The sequence below is a fragment of the Rattus norvegicus genome, chromosome 1 (assembly GCF_036323735.1).
Source record: "Rattus norvegicus strain BN/NHsdMcwi chromosome 1, GRCr8, whole genome shotgun sequence".
Classification (NCBI taxonomy): Eukaryota; Metazoa; Chordata; class Mammalia; order Rodentia; family Muridae; genus Rattus; species Rattus norvegicus.
This window is the reverse complement of record NC_086019.1, coordinates 199,569,865-199,576,724: the sequence shown is the minus strand read 5'-3', so window position 1 is coordinate 199,576,724 and position 6,860 is coordinate 199,569,865. Positions and strand designations below refer to the sequence as shown.

Below are 6,860 nucleotides of genomic sequence, written 5' to 3'. Positions count from 1 at the left end.
CCTTAAATTATAAAATATTTTAAAGAATTTTTAACTTTTGCCTAGGCAATAAATACATAAGAAACAGAAAAAACCTACTCTCTAAAAAAAGAAATCATTACGTTGGACTTCATTGAAATTGAAATGACTTTCTCTCCAAAGCACACTTTAAGGAGATAAAAGGTAAGCCGTAGGTTGGGAGGAAATCTTTACAAGTAGATTAAAAAAAAATCCTAAACAAAGCGCACAAAATTTGGACGTGAGCAAAAAAGGCATCTAAAGGGCGGGTCCGTACAGGAAAGGACCCCAACATCATTAGTTACTTGGGAGTGCAAGCTGTAACCAGGCTGTGGTGAGAGCACGTGCCCAAACCGATAACTTCAGAGCCTGAAGTTACCAAAGTGTTGGTGAGGGCGAGGAGCAACTGGAAAGCAATGTTTGCTCAAAGAGTAGGAAGTCGTGTAAAAACTTTAGAAAAAAGTTTTGTTTTGTTTTTTTAAAACAAGTTAAGCCACCCATAGGCATATGTTTAATGAGAAATGAAAATAAAAGATTCCCCAAGGCTGTTAGTGGAAAAGTTGGACAGAGTTCACCCATCACAGAGCCAAAACTCGGTCGTCTGAAGGTAACAGAGCTGACCTGAAAACAAAGCCCCCAAACACTTTTCTGCAAATCAGCTCAAGAACGCATGATGAAAACATCGACTAGAGAACGTTAGAATCCTTTGGACATTAATTCTAATATTAAATGGGTAGGGAGTGCCAACACACTTTAACTAATGCCAGAGTCAGTATTTTGTGAAAAATGAAATTTACTTGTTTTCGAGCAAACTTCCTCTATCAGGCTAATATGCAGAAGGTGACTTTAATAATGAGGATATATTTTAATTAGTCTATCAATTCTGCATGTAAATGAATGCATGAAAAACACTTTGTTCTCCTGAGTAGCTTAAGCATCCCCTGTCTAATCTTATTTACATTCTTAATTTGCTTTGCAAATTTTTCATTACCCAGATAAAATTCAAGTGGTCACAAACTGAGACTAGGAATACCTGAATTAACGAGGCCTTCCCATATCTCTCTTCTAGACCATGTACTTCAAAGCTACTTAAAGAGCAGAGTTGGTTCAATGTTCCCCTGGCTCCTGACAGGCTCTCCAGTTTTCACACGCTGTATCTTTGCCAGGGTGATGCCAATGGCTTCGTCAGCAGAAAGTGTCAAGTTGACTGTTTTCTCCCGGGTTATTTTCCAGCGTGCCCATGTCTTTCTCAGCTGTCTCAGTGATCTGAGCCCTCTGAATCTCCCCTGACTTGAAATGCAGTTTTGTTGACCCACCCTCAACTGTTCTGGAAGTCTTCTCCACTCCGCAAAGATTTTCTGTCTTGGATCTTCCATAATTCTGTTTTTATTTTACAATTTATCTTTTTGCCGGGCCCACTTGAGAGCAGGATGCAGGTTTAACACTAGTCCAATGGTTACCCAAATAAAAATTGTAGGTTTTAACCCCACACTGGGAAAACTTCTCTTTGAGACAGATAGAGACCATAGAAGAAAACCACAACCATCAAAAATCAGAGTTGCTGTAAGGTTGTGTCTCCTAGGAATATGACTGACTAAATATGAGTGAATAAGGCAACATCAAGAGCTCAGGCAGATGAGGGGAAAGGCCAGGAGGCCTCACCCTAGACAAAAACATACAGGCAACTAAGGAATGTTGAGAATGGGAGAAATAGTCTTGCCCAGGGAAGTGTATATCAATTGGTTATCCCATACCAAATGATCAATACCCTGAAAATACGCAAATAATCAACACTATACAGTCTTAGAGGTTGTACTTATGCATGTAAGAATATATATTGAATATATACGAATATATATTCAATATGTAAGAATATATATATATATATATATATATATATATATATATATATATATATACACACACACACATATTGACCAAAAGAAGTTACGAAGCAAGGAGAACAATATGGGAGGATTTGGAGAGATTAAAGAAAAGAGGAAAAGGGTATTGTGTGATATATTTTAAATTTCAAAAAGTAAAATAATTTTTTTAAAGTTGTATCTAGAAACTAACAAATTACTTAAACAATATTTTTGTCAGGTTAATAGAATATACCATGTAGAACACATCCTGAGGTTTTGTTGGTCATATTGAGAACCACCTGAAGTCCTTAGCCCACATTCTGGAACCTAATTTCTTCCTTTCCTTAAAATGACTCAGTGCCAACTGCCTGCCATCACCAACAGCCAATGCAACACAGTTCTGCATTCGCTGTGTTTTCTCTACGCACATGCTCCATACTCACTGAAGAGTCCACCATCATGGCCTGCTCTGTTGCTGCTCAGACGCAGCCATTTGCCCCCAACCCCCACCCCAATGAATTTCTGTTACATGATGTGGTTTTTTCGGCCTTGTTTGGCCCCTGGTAGCGAGATACACTTTAACTGAAAAGAAAAAAACAAAAACAAAAAAAAGACAAAAAAACAAACAAAGCAAACAGCAAAAACTTTCAGTTTTTCCTCTTACCTAGTAGAACAAATGTAAACAAAACAAAAAAACCAACATTAACTATAATGTTAATTGGCGAAAAGGCCAGACAAACCATTTTTATCTTGTTTGTTTTGTTGTTTGTGATAAACACTACGACCAATCGCAACTTGAGGAAAACTTTATTTGGTTTATAGGTTATAGTCCATTGTTGACGTAAGCCAAGTCATAGAATCAAGGCAGGTACCTGGATGTGGGAAACAGCTCCTCTCAAAGCAGACTGTTTCAGACTGCCGTGCACTGAGAGCGTGAAGGTTTCCTCACAGGCAGAGGCCTTGGAGGCACCATGGTGCAGCGGCAGCAGAGAGGTTCTGAAGGGTAGGAAGGGTTTTGACGACCCAGGAAAAGAGTGGAACAACAGAGGCTCAGCCATGAGGAGCTGCTGGTGTCTTCAGAGAGTGGGAGGGGACAAGAAGGTGCAACTAAGACGGGAAAGAGACTTCGTTTCTATAACCAATCATGTAGAGTGCCCCAGACACAGCCTCAGAAGACCACGGTCCTCCCCAAATCAATGGCTTCTCCATGCTAGGCCCAGTCTTCCCATCAGCAAGGTTGATGCGAACGTCCCCCACTGGAAGTTCTCATTCCGAGAAGGTGATGCTGACTTTTGAGAGGAGACCTGTGGTCGTGGTGCAGCGTTCTCCACGTGCTTGACGAAACAACAGCTGCAGAGATGAAGGAGACGCATGTCTTCACATGTTTGGGGGCCGAGCATCCTGGTGCTCAGACATCAGACCTGGAGAAAGAATATGAAGATGCTTCAGATCTAGGGGGAGAAAATAGAGGTAGATGTTCAGGTGTGGAGTCTGAGGAGAAACCGTACAGATGTTCAGATGTTAGACCTGGGAAGATTGTACAGTTTTGTGGTGTTTTTCCCTTATTCTCCATTTTAATGAATGGATTCCAGGTTTTAGTTTAGGGTGGTTTTGATAATAGTTTTTGTCACCTTAAGAGGTCTGTGATCCTATCACTTAAGAGACTTGGGCAGGAGGAGTGTATTTAAAGCCAGCTTGGGTTACATAGCAAGAACCCATCTAAATAAACAGAAGAACCCCCCAAACCAGTTTGCTTCTATAACTATACTCTCATTAAGAATATTTCAAATATCAAAACAAAGAGAAGTGCAATAAACACTTGTTCCCAGCACATTAATAATCTCTAATTTGACATAGTTTGCCTCGATATAAATATTGGTATTTATATTGGCTCAACCTGGTATTTTTGCCATTTGTTTATTTTTTGTTTCATTTTTTTATGTTTTTAAAGATTTATTTCTTTTATTTTGTGAAAGCATATTGTCACTGTCTTCAGACACACCAGAAAAGGGCGTCAGATCCCATTACAGATGGTTGTGAGCCACCATGTGGTTGCTGGGAATTGAACTCAGGACCTTTAGAAAAGCAGTCAGTGCTCTTAACCACTCAGGCATCTCTCCAGCCCTGTATTTTATTTTTTATTAGCACGGATCAATTCTACTTCTTATGTTTGTAAGTCCTCACATTAACAGCTGTGAATAAAAAAAATCAAGTCAGAGACAAATTGGTATCTGTGACCACTAATTTGAGGATTCTGGGTCCAGGGCTATAACCCTAACAGCAAGGATTCCTAGCCATCGCCCTGAGTTGTCAAAGCTCGGACAAGACACTAAAGTCACCAAAGCCTTGGTGTCTGCATACAGTAAGGCTAGCCAGTCATCGCAGGATGGTCGGGAAGGTCAAGGAGGAGAAGCCACATGTAAAACACATACCGTAGGGGCTGCAGCGATGGAGGATCCTGAGTTGCCGCAGTTACTGTGCTATTGCTCGATGAATTGTTAGCTGCCTTGTTTCTGAGTGCTGTTCCCCTCTCTGCTCAGCATCCACAAACAGCATTTGAGAAGCAGAACATCCACCCCGTGGCTCTGTTAACACCAAACTCTCCAATGAGGACTGAATTATGACTCCTGCTCACCGCTTGGAAAATGCTCTCTCTCTGTTCTGCAGATCTATTGTAATGACCCCTCAAATTGCAGCAGAAAGTGGGGAGTCGACTGGTGATATTTAGATCAGGTGTCTAGGACCTCAGTGGTGTGATCGTTTGCTTTAAATTTTTTAAGATATGCAAATGCGGCGTGAAGGTGCTGCAGTGCCCCTCCACCCCCGCTGTCAGCACCCTGTCTTGTCAGAATTTATTGTTTTAAAACATATGAAACATTTTACTGTGTGACTATAAGTCATCGTAAACATGGCGTGAATGATGTGCACATGGCTAAGGTGCCTCAAGAATCATCTGTTGCCCAGAACGTTCTGGTCTTCTTGTTATTCTTATAAAATGGCTTAACTTTGTCCAGGGCTTAGCAGGGCTCTGCATTTGAAACAGGATACACTCAGGCAAACTTTCGGCATTGAGCGGTGTGGATTTCATGTTTGTGGATGTGATTACGCACACATCTTTGACAATAAACAAAAGAAATTAAGGGTGATGTAGTGCAGGCAAGTTTATATAACTGAGAAGGTCCAATTGCCGTCCTGAAGACAACCCAATACAACTAGAGAGCGAAACTACTTTGGATCAGCTCCATATACTTTCCAGCCCACAGTTAAATTTCTAATTATCTTTTTAAAAGTCACTTTGTCTTTATATTGCTTTTATGATTGCAGGAGAAATTGGGAAGCTAGAACAAAGGAATTCCACACCCCTCACCTCCAGTTCCTCCTGTGAGTCACAACTGAGAGGGATGACACATTTGGTGACAAGATTAACAGTCGTGTGTTAGCAGTTGAAATCTGTATTTTACTCTTAGGTCCTTGGAATTCGCATCCATCCTTTTCCTGTTCCAAGAGCCTGCCGTGAGTTCCACATTAGATTTCTGTTTTTCTATGATTCCTGGATGTGTTGGTTTCTCGGATTTACTGACAGTCTCAAGGTCTTCCCATCTTATTGGCCTCCTTTCCCCACCTTTTCATTCACATTTTGTTGCTGCTGCCGCTGTTATATGACAGGCCCCCAGACCTCAGTAGGCTTCCAGACTTCAGAACAACTGATTTCATAACGGAAGTGCCATTCAGGCCATAAAACTCGGCATGTAAATAGCACCACCTGTCAAGACAAAAACAAAAACCTAATCTGTAGAAGTCCATAGTTCTGGGGGGTTTCTAAATGTCCTAACCTTGCTTTTTTTGGCTTCTAGAGTTCTTCTTCTGACTAACCAGGCTTGTTAACTGAAGCATGTCAACCCAGGATATGGTTTTTGTGCTTAAATGCTCACCCTGACAAAGGCTGTTGCTACCGTGGAATCCTATTACCCAGTGTAGTGGCTAGCCAGGTAATAAAGACGTCCTGTTGGCTAAAACCCAGGTGGGAGCAGTCATCTCTGGTGGATACCCTGTAACATTTTCTTGTTTTGTTTTGTTGAGACAGGATCTTGCTATGAGTCGGCTGGCCTGGAACAGAAGGAACTCGGACCTGAGTCTCCCAAGCTCTGAGATCACCAGTGTACACCATGCCTTTCCAGTCCTAAGCCCTTAGACGACTGGACAGCCCAGTGTCCTGAGACACTTCGGATGGCCTCTGCAGGGATGTGCATTCTAACATAGCAGCGTGATTGGCTAGTAGCTCCGTTTTTACAAATGCACTTGTGTTGACTTATAGATTGGGACATTTCTATACAAAATTGCTTTCTAGTAATTAGATAATTTGAGATGTGTTTTATAACCCCGATTTTAATTTTACTTAAATTTAAAGTTCACTCCAGTTATAAACATAATCTGTTTCTACTATACCAATCTGGTGGCTATTATGCAATATGGACATAATTAACATCTCCTTGTATTCATGTCCCCTCCTCCTGTAAAAAAACCAACTGGTCAAAATCCATAGAAGGAAGTTCTTAGAGGTGGATAACAGGATAGAGTGCACCCCATTCCCCTGTCTTGTTGCTTCCAGGTCACTAAATCTCAGACCCCTAAACCAATAGAAGGGCCTTTGTCCCTGGATGGAGCTCTCAGGCCTTTACAGTCCAGTGACTGCCTTCTGTCTATTGTTTATCATTATTTACTGAGCAGTTTCTCTGTTACAAGTTCTCTGTGAATGGGTCAAACACTTGTCTCTGTCTTCATGGATAAAGCTTGGCAAAGAGAGAGGCTCAGAGTAAATCAATCAGTAAAGATTTAGTACGAGATAACTGTTCTCTGAGCTGGGAGATTTTTTTTTTTTTTTTTGTGATTCCATTTTCATCCCTGTGTTAGCTCACCACAACTGTTCCAAATGCCTGACAGGCTCAATGGAAGAAGAGGAAAAACTCATTTTCACTCATGGTTTTGGAGGTCACCGTG

The 6,860-nt window shown here is 41.1% G+C and overlaps 1 long non-coding RNA gene across 5 annotated transcripts; it reads left to right on the top strand.

Annotated features, from left to right (window-relative positions):
* The first annotated feature begins 2,736 nt into the window (after positions 1 to 2,736).
* Positions 2,737 to 6,292, top strand: LOC102551753 (uncharacterized). 5 transcript variants are annotated; one of them, XR_005499500.2, is made up of 4 exons: positions 2,737 to 3,332; positions 5,187 to 5,375; positions 5,717 to 5,851; positions 5,947 to 6,292. It is a non-coding gene; the product is annotated as an uncharacterized LOC102551753 (long non-coding RNA). The 5 variants fall into 5 exon arrangements; XR_005499501.2 differs by having other exon boundaries at positions 2,755 to 3,332; positions 5,330 to 5,375; XR_005499502.2 differs by lacking the exon at positions 5,187 to 5,375 and having other exon boundaries at positions 2,755 to 3,332.
* The last annotated feature ends 568 nt before the right edge of the window (positions 6,293 to 6,860 follow it).